General features: G+C 32.6%; 1 long non-coding RNA gene and 1 other non-coding gene across 2 annotated transcripts; both read left to right on the forward strand.

Annotated features, from left to right (window-relative positions):
• Window positions 1-9,860: 9,860 nt before the first annotated feature.
• Window positions 9,861-9,933, forward strand: TRNAK-UUU (transfer RNA lysine (anticodon UUU)). The gene has a single exon. It is a non-coding gene; the product is annotated as a tRNA-Lys (tRNA).
• Window positions 9,934-11,658: 1,725 nt separating this feature from the next.
• On the forward strand, window positions 11,659-13,284 carry LOC141487576 (uncharacterized). Its single transcript, XR_012468450.1, has 2 exons — window positions 11,659-12,591; window positions 12,690-13,284. It is a non-coding gene; the product is annotated as an uncharacterized lncRNA (long non-coding RNA).
• The last annotated feature ends 1,304 nt before the right edge of the window (window positions 13,285-14,588 follow it).

Consider the following 14,588-nt stretch of genomic DNA (forward strand, 5'->3'; position numbering starts at 1 on the left):
ATGAAATATCAGACAAGGCGTCTGCGGATGAAAAGTGACGTCGTATGAACAACGTCTAGATATTGTATACTTTGGCCCGAAGCCGACACCCAGAATATACTATACATAATACTGTGACTCCTCATTTACACTTTGCTGAATCTTTGGTCCATTTATTTACGATTCACTTTCACTGGCTCACCTATTTATATCTTTCGAAAGTTTAATATGAACAATATTTCTCTGCCACACGAGTTAGAACCGAAATGTATTCAAAATTTATTCGATCAATGAATTCCTTAATTACCGCTTTTAAAAACATTCAGAATTTTTTTTTCAGACATTACAACCATATATTTTTGAAAAAACACACTTACAGTAGAATCTGGTGAATGGCTGATCGAAAACGACTGACCACTTCCCTGATTATTACCATGACGAACATTGAATTATATCTACGAAAATTTCCTCACAGAGGACAGACATTCGTAAGAAAAATATCAGGCAGATATAATTCGATGTACCAGCAAAGTAGTTTTTTCAACGGGTATTTGCCAGATTCAAAATTTCAGGGGGACACGACTCTTTCAAGATTGCAGGGTACCGACCGAACCCTCCAGCCGCTCCTCAGGTAACCTGTAACCATACAAGCTGGAAGTTCAGGAATTGTACCTATTTTTTTGGAATACCATCTACGACACAGCCATAACGACGTATTGAAGAGATTTCAGTTGATTGGTCGATGTTGAGGTTGTCGAATGTTCAAGGTCCAAGATTATCACTTCAATCCCTAATAGCACAACTTAGTCCCATGGACGTTATATTGCGACGTCCTCTCCGGATATTCAGTACTTCCCTCTGATGTACAGTTTTGGTACAATGGACGTCCAATGGACATTCTTGAGACGTACAAATGTCCTGATGTTGAACATTATCTGAACTTCCGGCATGGAGATAATCTGTACGTGCTTCAAGGACATATGCTGGATTAGAATGGTCCATATTAAGACTACATTTTCAGTTCAGTTGACGTTCAATAGAGGTCCGTGGGACGTAAAAAGTTATATTTGAAATATAATTTGGATTTTTTCCGTGGATATAATTCTGTTTTTCAACGGGTATTTGCCAGATTCAACATTTCAGGGCGACACGGCTCTTTCAAGATTGCAGGGTACCAATCGAACCCTTTTCAAAAATTCATATGGTGTGTCACCCCCCACTTTTGAAAACCGCTTCATCTGAGAAAAAAAATGAGTTTTAATACTGAGATCACATATTTCAACATCAAACAAATTTAAAAATTTGCCAATGACTGTTCAAAAAGCTATATGACTAACTACATATGTAGTTAAATACATATTTAGTTAATCATATAGCTTTTAGAATCAATAGATTGAAGTAAATACATTTTTGTCCATTTAAATCAGAAAGAAGTCAAGGAAACTTTTAAAAATATTCATTGTGTCATGGATGAGAAGGAAAAATTCAGATCGTTAGTCGTGAACCCACAACCACCGAAATTGTATTCATTGGTTAAATTACACAAAGATAACTACCCGATAAGACCGGTAGTTTCTTTCGTCACGGCTCCTTCAGTTAAAATATCCGAAAAACTCATTGCAATCATTCAAAACCACACCAATTTCAAATTAAAATTCAGTTTGAAGAATTCATACCATTTGATCAATGAAATTCAAGATATTACACTCCCGGATAATGCCAAATTGATTTCATTCGATGTAAAGAATCTTTTTCCTAGTATCCCTCCGAATGAAACGATTACTTTGGTGGAGAATCTATTGGACAAAAACTCTATCAATCCAGTAGTGAAAAATGAAATATTAGACTTGCTTTCGGTATGTTTGTCACAGAATTACTTCCAATTCAATGACAAGTTTTACTCATCGTGCAAAGGTCTCATAATGGGAAACCCACTTAGTCCTATTCTGGCAGAGATTTTCATGAACGATTTGGAGAGAAGAATACACAGTAACCCACTGGTAAGAAGTTTTCGGTATTGGTATAGATATGTGGATGATATTCTGGTATGTTTCACGGGAACGAACAGTCAGTTGACAAACTTTTTGAAGTTCATAAATTCTCTTCACCCATCTATCACATTGTAAAGGTTGTTTCATAAGGAAGGACGTGAAAATTAAAAAACTGATGGAGTTTTCACTTCAGTCTATTGTCTTTCTTCTCATTCTGATTTACAATTGACAAATCGTTCATTATCGATACAGTTTGCATATCCTACATGAATATATTTGCAATATTAGCAAAACGTAGTTGACCTAGTTATAAATGAAAATGATTAATGTATAAGGTGTATATACATAAATAAATTATCTAAAGGGCACTACATCTCCCCCTTTTAGAAGAATGAACTTCATTCCGGCCGAAAATGAAGGTCATTCATTCTTACAGCTACAAAAGAAAATAGGGGTCATGTATTGCCGATCATTTTAGAATTACACATAAAAATTGCACAACCTGATCTATTATTCAGTATAAACAAAATGAAAAACTCTTTTTTTTTTGATCCCCTTCTCCTAAAACTACTAAAAATAGATACTACCCAAAATTATTTCATTATCCATACTTATTAGTAATACTTACTTAAATTACAGATACGTCTACAGTAATTTAATAGTCTGAACCACGCATTATTTATTTATTTTATTTCTCACTATATATATAACTGCACTCTGTTTTTATGCACTGTCGCAATTTTATTTTCTTTAAGGTTTTTTAGATCACAATTGACATTGTCACAACTAACGATTGAGTATGGGCCTTTATACCAATGATCAAACTTTGATCTATTTTCGTTTGTTATCGTAACCAAGTCTCTAGTGTTTAAATCAAGGCATTTTGTTGGATATCTAGTAGTTTACACACTTGTTTTAATACCTCGTTTTTATATTCAGTTCCCATATCAGTCCGTATTTCGCGCATAGGACCATAAACCAAAATGAAGTTATCAACTATTGCCCTTGCGATAGTTAAGGCGTCTTTATTAGTTACAGGCGCTATAACAACGTATTTTGTTAATTCGCACTGAGCTGTAACCGCATAACAATTACCGTCAGATGTTTTAGGAAATGATCCTATGGTGTCTATACACGTAATATCAAATGGCCGTTGAGGCGTTGGTGTAATCACCAATGGTTCCCTATGACCAATTTTACCTTTATTTATTTGGCATTTTTGACAAGGTCTTACATAGTTGGCTATTTCCTTAGACATATTTTTCCAAAGAAACTTGGTCCTGATTTTCTTCAAGAGCCGCTTCTGTCTACAGTGACCACCAAAAAGTGGATGATCGTGGTACTCTGTTATAAGTCGCTTCTATTTGTGATAATTGTGGGTTCATCATATAGTATTATATTTAAATTTTTCAATGTGTTTATACCCTTTTCTTTGAACTCATCTATTGTACATATTGTGAATATAGGATCCTTAGTTTTCAATCCTGGCAGGATCGCTATGTAAAGGTTGTTTCATAAGAAAGGACGTGAAAATTAAAAAGCTGATGGAGTTTTCACTTCAGTCTATTGTCTTTCTTCTCATTCTGATTTATAATTGACAAATCGTTCATTATCGATACAGTTTGCATATCCTACATGAATATATTTGCAGTATTAGCAAAACGTAGTTGACCTAGTTATAAATGAAAATGATTAATGTACAAGGTGTATATACATAAATAAATATTTTAAAGAATAAGTACAATTATGTAAAGGGCACTACAACATTCACAGTGGAGATGGAACAGGACGAATCCATACATTTTTTGGATTTGACAATAGCAAAAGTTAACAACAAATATGTTTTTTCAATTTATCGTAAAGCGGCACATACAGATATTATCATTCATAATTCGTTCACCCACCCATATCAGCATAAGGTAGCAGCTTTCAACAGTATGATCCACAGACTGATAAATGTACCCTTGTCAGAAGCGAATTTCAATAAAGAACTGAATATAATAAAGCAAATAGCAGTCAACAATGATTATGAGAGTGGTCTGATACATTCTTTATTATCAAAGAAGTTATACAGTCAAGCTTTGAAAGAAGTTTACCCAACTCGAAGAGAAGACGATAAAAGTTATAGAACCTTAACTTACTTAGGCCAACCCACTACAAATATTTCAGATTTTCTGCATAGCAAAGGTGTAAATACTGCTTTCAAAACCAACAACAACTTGGACATGCACATTAAAAATAACAAAGATAAAAGTTCAGTTTTAGGAAAATTAGGAGTGTATAAATTAACGTGTGGGTCATGCGCGATGTTTTATATAGGTCAAACTGGAAGAACGTTCAAAACCCTCATAAAGGAACAGAAATATAGTTTTCAGAACGGAAAAATAAATTCCACATATGCCAGTCATTTAATCTCAGAGGGACATGAGTTCGACCATGAATACAAACCCCTTCATTTCCAGAAGAAAGGTTTGAAACTTAACTTGTTGCAGAATATGAAAATAAACAAATTCAAAAACTCTCACCATCTTATGAACGATCAAACTGAATTGAATAATTCGCCTTTATTGAATTTGTTCATACGCAGGTAATAATAGTAAGGTATATTTACATGTAGACTTTCGAAAAATGTATTGATACCTGACTATTTCAGGTATATTTTTCAGGTAGATTTATTACTTAGATAGACGAATAGGTACTAGGTTATAGTATATGAGGTTTAATTTAGAAGTAACTTTTAGTTATGCTTGAAGAAGCTATTGTATAGCGAAACACGTGTCGCGGTTTTTGTAAAACCCTTATAGTGAAAATCATTAGTTTTTTACATTTTTGTCTATTTCAAATAATCTTTCCTTCTTTTCTTTTCAAATTATATTGAAACTCACATATTTTTTCATATTGTTCTGAACTTTAAAATAATCTCCGGAGGATGATACACTTTCAATATCATCAGCAGGCAAATTAAATTAGTTCCAAACATCTACATTAGTCTTCAGCTTCGTCTCTTTCATTCATTTGATCCATTAGTTCGATTCTTGTTCTTATTTCTCCTAGTCCAATTTCTATCATTGAAATTTTCCTAGTTATTTGCTTGATCAGACCTATAATTGACTATTAATTTCAAAAAGAAAAACAAAATTCCGATTCATAGCTGTAGTAGATGGTTCATATTTGTGTTAAGGACAACATTGACAAAATTCCTTGTTTTACGTCACAGTAGCACTTTTCAAATTATCTTTTTCTTCAGAAATTGAGGAAGAGCTTAATGAGCAAGATGAAAATGTTTTATTAGACAGCCACCTTTCTGTACCTAATGGGACCCATGAGCAGTCCCAGATAATGTGCTGGTAATGGCTGAATTCCGGTGAACTAAAATAATTAGAAACAATCCCTACTAATATTATAAATGAGATTTTAAGTTTGTTTGTTACGGTTTCACGCGAAAACTACTCAACCGATCATCATGAAATTTTGTACACATGTTCTTGGAGGTAGTAGAAGTAACATAGGATATTTTTGATTGATTTTTTTGTGTGTAAGATAAAACATTGTTTGTCAAAAAAATCTCAAAATCTATCTAATTTGTTGGTTGGGTTAGGTTAGTTTAGGTTAGGTTAGGTTATGTTAGGTTAGGTAATAATTTTTAAAAAGTGATCAAAAATTGTTTGTCAAAAAATCTCAAAATCTAGCTAATTTGTTGGTTAGGTTAGGTTAGGTTAAGTTAGGTTAGTTTTGGTTATAATTTTATAATAGTTTTTATAATAATTTTCTTGAAAATTTTCAAAATTTGATAATCCCAGCCAAGCAGTAAAATATAGTTCTCATATTGATTCATTTCTATCGTACTTATTTACTGGCATTAATTCGAGCGAAGCCGCAGGTTAAAGCTAGTATACATATACATGAAACAAATTGAAGGAGTTATATAAGAGGATCTGTTGTATATCCTCGTAAAAAAGAATGCTTGAATTTCCAATTAGTATAAAGGAATATTGATTGATAGATACAGAATAGTACATGTTAGATGAAGGGACCTTATTTCTCAATCACAAATCACCAATAAATTTAACTTTTGATCGCCACCATTATGATTCACAAGTGTGAATTCTCTACCATAAGTTGCATTCCTGAATGTTGAAATTCAGTGATGCTCCCATGATTGTAAAGTTGACTCACATGTTCTGATGGCTTTGTTCAATCTTTTACTGTTATGGGGTATTTGATATGTAACAGCAAAACTCGATAACCTCTGTGTGAAATTATTAGTACAGAGGGATTTGTCAATGCCAGAACCAATAGTACTTTGCATTATCGCTGAGCCATTTATCAACTCATCAGCAGATTCACTATGGTCAGTTTCCATTAGAATTTGGAAATCATGATTCAAAGATACAGCTAATTCTGATTATAAAAAAACATTCTAAAAAACAGTACCATCATTATGATCTATCATCACTTGGTTGTTGGAAGAACATTGACTACCTGTTGCTCGATCGCCACCAGATACCTCAGGAGAACTAGAATCGTTATTTATTATGAGATTCACGATATATTCCTCAGCAATTCGATTTTGGTAACGCTTAGAAACATAAAGTTTTCTTCTCGACATTTTTTCTAACCTTAAAATGTGTAATTATATATAATTACAAAGTTTTCACTCACCTTAGCAGTTTTATAGTTTTGTTTCGCCAATTTGTTCTTGTTCTTCAAAAAATGTGGTTATACAATTTACTACACTAGAATTAATCGATTTTTGTTTTAGCGGGCTGAACACACAATTTAACATTACGGTCCCAAATTCCAACTATTTCCGTGTTTTTTTGTTCGTTCGCCATCTACGGGTTTACCAGTGTTAGAGCCAGTCATACTACCAACCATGTCCATCAAGAACGCTTTAAAAACGTCCTTTGACGGACCCCAATTGTACATTGAACATAAATTGGACAAAAAAATGGACGTTCGTGGTGTACGTCCTATCAACGTCAAAATATTTGACATTCACAGGACGTACCTTTATAGCCCACGGACATCTTGACTAGAAATGGACCTAAATGGGACGTCCAGAGGATGTTGTGTGCTATTAGGGATGACCGCAGTAACCTTTCCTTAGGAGGGGATCTGTGAGTCACTCATACATGACAATATATTTAATTCACTATGAATGTTTTCCTCCGGTTTAGGTAAATTATCATTTGTCTTCTGATGCATATTCTGCTTCTGCCGCTCAAGAGTTTGGTGCTAAGTAGATTCGGGAAATATCATGCTCTTGAAGAGGTAATAAATCGCTTTTTGGCTTCACCACCAAGCCTTCTTGCAACAGGATCAAAAGTTGGACAACTGAAAAGTTCTTGCTCTTGATCCGATTTTACAGGTGAAACAATAGCAATAGCAATAGCAATAGCAGCGCAATTTCCGATAAGGGGTATAGTAAATTGAGAGATAACTATCAAAGCGGTAAATGTTTCGCATCCATTAGCACTTATTCTGGACATTGCAGCATGCCATGTCGAAAAAAGGAAGATTCATAAAGTGAATAACAGTTAAATTTGTGATGTAGTAAGCACATCTGAACAATTATGATTTCCATCAGGATGATACCCAATAATATGTATTTATTCACTTTCTTAGGATTGTTTACAGTAAATATACATGTAGATATAGACATGTATAGAAATGAGTACTAGATATAGATAAGAATATAAGTTCAAACTGGACATATTTGAACAGAATATGAATAATCAAAATAAACTAATGTATTGAATGGGTACTAAGTATGGATAAAAACATAACTGTGAACTGGACACATTTGGACATAATATAAATAAATTAAACAATCAATAGATATAGAGATTTTAATCATGAGGGTTCCAGGCTAGAAAAAAATTAATACACAATATATATTCACAATCGTGGAAGTAAGTATTTGAATTTATATTTGTCTACGTATCTCTGCGCGTGGTAGGTATATTCTTGACAAATAATTCAATCTTTGTCATACATTTTTTGATATTTGTTTCGCATCTTGAATTTTCAGGAAGAAAACTCTAGAGTTTTGGTCCAAAATACCGGAAGGATTTCTGCCCAACTGATTTGAGCATTAATGGTATGACGATACTATGATTCCGACGTGTAGCATATTCATGGTGTTTTTATGCTGTACAGCAGTAATATTTATAAAAGAACAGCTGTCTGGGATCGAATATTCTAGATTTTGAATCAAGTAGATCGCTCGGGTAGTCGTAACCCTTCCGTAGGATACATCTGATAACTCTCTTCTGCATAACCTCAAGAGAATGTACATGAGTTTTCGACACTCCACCCCAACCAATTATACCATATCTCAGATGGGGCTCTACTAAACTCTTATATAACATAATTTTTTGTTTTTGATTGAGTAGGTATGTATAAATATAAATTGAATATAAATAAAATATTGTGTGAATTGGAAATGGGTTATTCAACAACTTTTTTGTAGATTCTATAGAGTGTACAGAAACCCTATGAATAAATAGGATATATTTCAAATTGGAAATAGATACCAGAGTAGTCAAGTCAACATATTGAATTTGTGTGACTTCAATAAATTAAAACTGTCATTACCTTAATTACAGCAACACAAACAACATTGTCTTCACACTATGGACATACAATCGACGTGATTGGCGATCTTTTTTGGAAGAAGAAAAAAGTCTGTTTTCTGGAATTGTAAATGTAAATGAACCATGTAAAATAACTTCATTAGATAATACAATTCCTAGTATCAGTGCAACCCAAACATTTTCAATTGCATTAAAAAACAACTTGAATGGAAGAGTTGTTTATCTGAAAGGGGTGTATTCCAGGAGAGATTAATTTTTTGGAAAAAAAGGCTTTGGCTTGGTATGTGGAACACAAGGAACACTGTCATCCTCACTGGTGAATATTCGATGTTTCGGCATAAGACACTTGCCTCATCGCTTCTTCAGCACCAAATCTGGACAACATTACAAGATGAAGTACTGAATTCATTCATAAAATTAGGACCTAATGTCACGAATGAGTTTAATCTATTCATGTCATCGATGATACTGCATAATGACATTCATTCGCTTATTTGATTAAATCCCAGCCATAGACATTTTGTCCAAATTGAAAGGGGTATATTTTTCGAAGAAATTAATTTTTAGAGAAAGAAAAGGAAAGTTTTCTCTATTCTTATACAATTATACAAAAAAAGTGGAGATGTTAAAAGCCGAAACCTTTATTTCCCAAAGTAATTTTTTTTACTGGCATTATCTGGATGTGGAATGGAATATGTAGGTAATGGAAAAAATCTGAAAAAAATCCGAAACGACTATCTAATATAGAAAAAAAAATAGAAAATTGATGATAGTAAGTATGATAATCTAGCTAGTGAACGTGAAATGCCTCATTAATTCTATGGTTTCTCATTCTTTCATTTCGTATCTCGTACAGATTAGGGAATGAATTCCTCATAGATATAAATGGAAGGCAAATAGGTATATCACTCATTCGCGGCTTGAATTATCCTGGAATATAGGTAGCTTTAATACACTTCATATGGTAAACCGGACCGTTAATCCAACATTTTTTTCAAAGAGTAATGTTATCGTTTTTATTCAGATGATCAAGAAAATATCCCAGCTGATTATAAAAAAAAATCATACCCAAATGAAACGGCCCAGATATTCTTAAAGATTAATAAAGTTCATCATACGAAAAAAAATATGTAGGAATCCTCCAAAGATGGAGAAGTAGAAAGTGAAAACCTCACCCACAAATTAATCTCTCTTGAAAAAATATATCTCTTTCAATTAAAACAAAGTTCATTATTTTTCAAATATACGAAATTAGATTGATATTAGTAATTTTTTTCCCTACTCACAAGTAGCCCGGGTAGCTCAGTCGGTAGAGCATTGGACTTTTAATCCAAGGGTCCAGGGTTCAAGTCCCTGCTCGGGCGATTTTTTTTTATATTTTTTGTCACAGATATTTTAATTTATAGTAATTTAAATAATGAACTATTTATACTCTGGTAATTGCAATAACAATCTGACTCTTTCAATATTTCTTAGTATTTTGAAGACTTCAATGAAATACAGAACATACGAATCATCAATTGACCATGAAGAGTAACCTCCATTTTGAATGGCCATCTTATAACTTTTTTAATTGAAACTTTTTACTTTGAACAGAATGTTTTTTTGAAAGTCTCACAGTCCTTTTTCTTCGTTATTTTCGATTGATGGCCGTTATGAAAAAATATGATATATTCCATTAGTTCGGACTTCTATTGTCTAAAACGATATGAATTGAAATCCCTGAAATAACAAATGTGAATTCTGTCTGTTTAAATCTGTTTTTCCGTTAACCATCTGTCGCACCCCTACGAACGACAACCCTCAGAAGTCGAAACTTGTGCGAGCTAAGGATTAACGAGGTCTTACCTTTTAACGTGTGATTCCTAACACGAATTGAAATTAAAAAGAATGAATGAAAATAACAATTATATTAAGCAAGAATAAAACCTAAAAAGAAATCACAATGAACTAAAAATTGAGGAAAAAATTGAAAATTGAACACTTAAAATGAAATGAAAATTAAATATAAAAAGACTTCAAGCCAAGTTACTTCACGACGTCTTCAGGTGATGACCCTAAGACAATTGTGGGTACTAACAATCGAAACTTGAAGTGACTTGGCTTGAAATCTTTTGATTTTTATTTCATTTTAATTGTTCAATTTTCAATTTCTGCCCAATCTTTATTTCATTTTAATTTCTTTTCAGGGTTTTTTCTTGCCTAATATAATTGCTATTCTCAGCTATTATTTTTAATTTTGATTTCCATTTGTTATTTCAGAGATTTCAATTCATATCATGAACTAACTAGCAGTTAGTTCATCGGAAATTAGTGCATGTTTTGTATTGTTATGATTTTTTAATATAAATATTTAGAATTAAAATTGAAAATTTAAAAACAGACAATGATTCTTGCTGATCTATTGTCGCAACTCAGTTCTCGCTTGGCTGTTAACGAGAGGATTTTTATTTGCTGTTTCACCCATTCATTCATTCATCCAAAATAATGAAAGAACTCATTCAAAACTTAATTAAATATTTATTGTAACAGAAACGAAAAATATATTTTGGATTAACTCACACTCAAATGTTAATAAAAATAATACATTAAAACAATCAAAAAAACTTACATTATACTGCCACCCAGCAGGATTGAAGAAAAGGAGATGTGCTGCATTTCTGATGACCCAATCGATACGTAAATGAATACTGTCTGTTGACTGTTGACTGTTAACTCTGATCCATGATCTTGACCTCCCTCAATATTTATAAAGAATTATACGCTGACATTGCGACTTTGATCCGGTCACTGTACTGAGGTAAAATGCACAGCATGCAATCTGTGCCAAGTTTGCATATTTGGAGATTGTTTTATATTCCATATCCTGTGATCGGATTAATTTCGATGTTTATGAACTTGAAATATCAAAAGATGGAATTCTGAATACTGAGTGTTCTTGTGTTAAAATATTGAAGTGAGGTTGGAATATCTTTCAATTCATATATTTACTCAAATGAATCTGAATCATTTCATGATTATTTTCTATATTTGACACATCTCCCCTCCACGTTAAAGCTGGCCCTCAGCTTTCTGGGTGGTAATGAAAAACAAAAAAAAACAAATTGAAATTCAAATGAAAACTCACAATTCAATAAAAATATTTTGAATAATAAAAAAAACAATGGGTTTAAAATATGATCATAAACCTCAATTACAAACTATATGTCCTATAAAAGTTAGAAAAAACTATATTGTCCAATTGATTCTGCAACTATGAGTTCCCACACTTATATTGTCATAGTCCGGCACTGAACTTTGTCTGTCTTCGTGTCACTCCACCAATCTGTCCGCACAGCGTTCCGTGTCTTGGTTCTGACTTTGTTTTGGTTGACGGCTGCTCGGCTACCACAACTCAACTGGATGGAAACATTGGCAACGTAACAGTGGACTGAATTGGACTGGACTATAATTACGTATTACGTTGTGCTTTGCGTTTTCTCGTATTACCAGAACATGTTTTTCTGGTTTCTGTGAAATGTATCTGTCATTCTGTTCCATGCCTATTCTCTCAATTGTGTATAGAGAAGAAGATTTACGATTTGACATGACATATAACATACATATAATTTGATGAATATGTGAATATTTAGCGCCATTTTTCGTTCACTGAAGTGATTTTGATTTTACACTTTGAAATATATTTATATCTGTGTGTTCATCGTGTAATAGTGTGATCAAGTTATTAGCTGCCCAGGAATATAGAAATTACCCCTTCGAGAGCTTTTGGGAAACTTCAAACATCATCGTCTGTGGTTCTGTTGTGTCAGCATTTATGAAACTAGCGTCGTTCTCATAAATTATTAGTGAAATATTTTCTGTAGGCTGCTTGGGATTTGGATTATCCTGGTACTCAACGGTATGACGGTGATTCTGGATTGTTTTGAGTATTACAATTCTATTGACATATTATGTCTGTGGATGATTTCTGCCCACACAGGAACTGTTTATCAGCTACTCAGAACAACTGGTAACGCAACAACGTAAGTATTTGTTTCTGGTTGAATATGGCACTAGTGACTGCGATATTCCTATAGTCCATTCATTTGAGCCATGATGATTCAACTTCATGTTTCCCTAGGTCATCGTGCTGTCTATGGTACGATCTGCTGAATGTCCTGGAGTGGAAAACCGTAACAGTGGTGATGGAGTAGTGGAGTAGTGACTGCCTCGAAGTGCCTTGGGGTGTGGTGTTGCCTCCATTGCATGAAACAAGAGAGAAATTCGGCAGTAAGTTCTTTCATGATATACTTTTATTCTTATAGCTAGGTTATGTTACTATTAAATTCGATAATAAAAAAAATCAACAAAAATCACTGCATTCTATAGTTAACAATCATTTGACAGTTTAATCTAATTCGTTAGAGTACATATAATATACTTTTAAGTTAATTTGACAATAACTTGCAGATACCTTACAAACTTTCTTTTTCAACTTTGAAGCATACTTTTTGATTTATGCTTTAGCATACTTTCAAAATTCATTGGTTCTTTATGACACACCCATTTTAACATTAATTTCTTTTTGTACAATTTTTTACTGATTCCTTACAGTCTTTGTCACCTGCCTATTCAATTGTCACCTCATGTGATATACATTTCACTGAATAATAGGAAATTGAAAATAGCAATAGCAATTTATTTTCTTTTCAATGAAAATAAACAGCTATTGGAAATATTTATCGAAAACAACTACTTTCCTGGCTAGTACCAACGACGAATATTGAATTATATCTGATAAATATATATTAGAAACCACATGTAAATTGCATCTCTCAGATTTTGCATATATTATTATTCTATTTATTTTCTCTTACATTTCTTCATAATTACCATGACGTAGTAACTTTCTACATCTTGAAACATCATATTTGTCTTTTCTTAAGACAACTTCCTGTGTCGTACTTTCTACAACATCGTACCTGTCTTTCCTCCGAAGACCTCATGTATGCGCATTTCATTTCATGCCTCATACAAAATTCATATTATTATCATCATCATTTCTCATGAACATCTAGCACATTTTACACACCTTCAAAAATGAAAAATTTCATGCAGTTTTGGGAGCGTCCTCCACAGTCTGCCTTTTCATCTCGTGTGTATAGTCTATCTATATAAATGATTCTTCTGTAATACATAATCATCAATTCTCACCTTTTCAATATATCTATATGCTTCTTTAATTTCTCATAATATTATAAACTTCACTGTTTGTAGATCATCAGTCTGAGATGCTATTTCCTATTACTTTCCATACAAAATAAAATTAAAATAAAACTATGTGGTGACATTGAATTGTTTGTACTACTTCTGGCAAGGGGTGTGTGAATAATGCATTCATTATTATTATGTTTCTTTTCTTATATAATTACTGCTTTTTTTCCTTAATTAATTGTGTGTAAATTTTCATTTGAAAAATGCAATTGAAAAAATATTTTGTATCTTTATTTCATTCAATTACTAATCTCTAATGTTTATATCCTAACTATTCTGGATTCTTATATGTTTAAAATTGAATATTTTGATTCGAGTCAGAATACTCATTCATGAAACAATTCAGTTCTGGAATTTTTCCGTATACCTAACTAGATAAATTAATTTTTGTTTGTCGCAACTCAGTTCTCGCTTGGCTATTAACGAGAGGATTTTTAATTTGCTGTTTCACCCATTCATTCATTCATCCAAAATAATGAAAGAACTCATTTAAAACTTAATTAAATATTTATTGTAACAGAAACGAAAAATATATTTTGGATTAACTCACACTCAAATGTAAATAAAAATAATACATTAAAACAATCAAAAAAACTTACATTATACTGCCACCCAGCAGGATTGAAGAAAAGGAGATGTGCTGCATTTCTGATGACCCAATCGATACGTAAATGAATACTGTCTGTTGACTGTTAACTGTTAACTCTGATCCATGATCTTGACCTCCCTCAATATTTATAAAGAATTATACGCTGACATTGCGACT

The sequence above is a fragment of the Leptinotarsa decemlineata genome, unplaced genomic scaffold (assembly GCF_025532065.1).
Source record: "Leptinotarsa decemlineata unplaced genomic scaffold, Ldec_3_MD MMD2_P_RNA_scaffold_4, whole genome shotgun sequence".
Classification (NCBI taxonomy): Eukaryota; Metazoa; Arthropoda; class Insecta; order Coleoptera; family Chrysomelidae; genus Leptinotarsa; species Leptinotarsa decemlineata.